The sequence below is a fragment of the Penaeus monodon genome, chromosome 21 (genome assembly GCF_015228065.2).
Source record: "Penaeus monodon isolate SGIC_2016 chromosome 21, NSTDA_Pmon_1, whole genome shotgun sequence".
NCBI classification, from domain to species: Eukaryota; Metazoa; Arthropoda; class Malacostraca; order Decapoda; family Penaeidae; genus Penaeus; species Penaeus monodon.
In genome coordinates this window covers 46,071,510-46,071,910 of record NC_051406.1, presented here as the reverse complement: position 1 = coordinate 46,071,910, position 401 = coordinate 46,071,510, and the positions used below count along the sequence as shown (strand labels likewise).

The following is a 401-nucleotide window of genomic DNA, read 5'->3' as shown; positions in this document are numbered from 1 at the left end:
AAAGTAACAATAATTTTTTTCTGACTGTACATATATGCTATCCCTGGAGGGATTGGATTAACTCTTTGGAATTTGCACCAGCAACAAAACTGAGAGTTTTTAGTAGCAGGTTAATTACCTTAATATATTCTGATTTTGCAAGGAAGAACATTACTGGTATTTGGTAAAATAATAAATTTGTACACATGGGTATGACTCAGAATGTGGTATTTTGAAGGGAAGTTTAAATCTCTTCTTATTGTGTTCATGCCACAACTTCTTCTAATATTCTATATCTTTTAGCAAATATAAGGTTTGGTGATTAGTAGGATAAGGATAAGGAAACAGTGTTTGTGGATGTAGGTCTTGACACCAAAACTTGATCAGCTAGGAGTGCAGCATAACTTGCAGTTACTCACTTC

The 401-nt window shown here is 33.7% G+C and overlaps 1 protein-coding gene across 1 annotated transcript in view; it reads right to left on the bottom strand.

Annotated features, from left to right (window-relative positions):
• LOC119586544 (ankyrin repeat and SOCS box protein 15-like) overlaps positions 1-401 on the bottom strand; it is a gene marked incomplete in the record, with an annotated part of 41,262 nt that overhangs the window by 28,837 nt on the left and 12,024 nt on the right.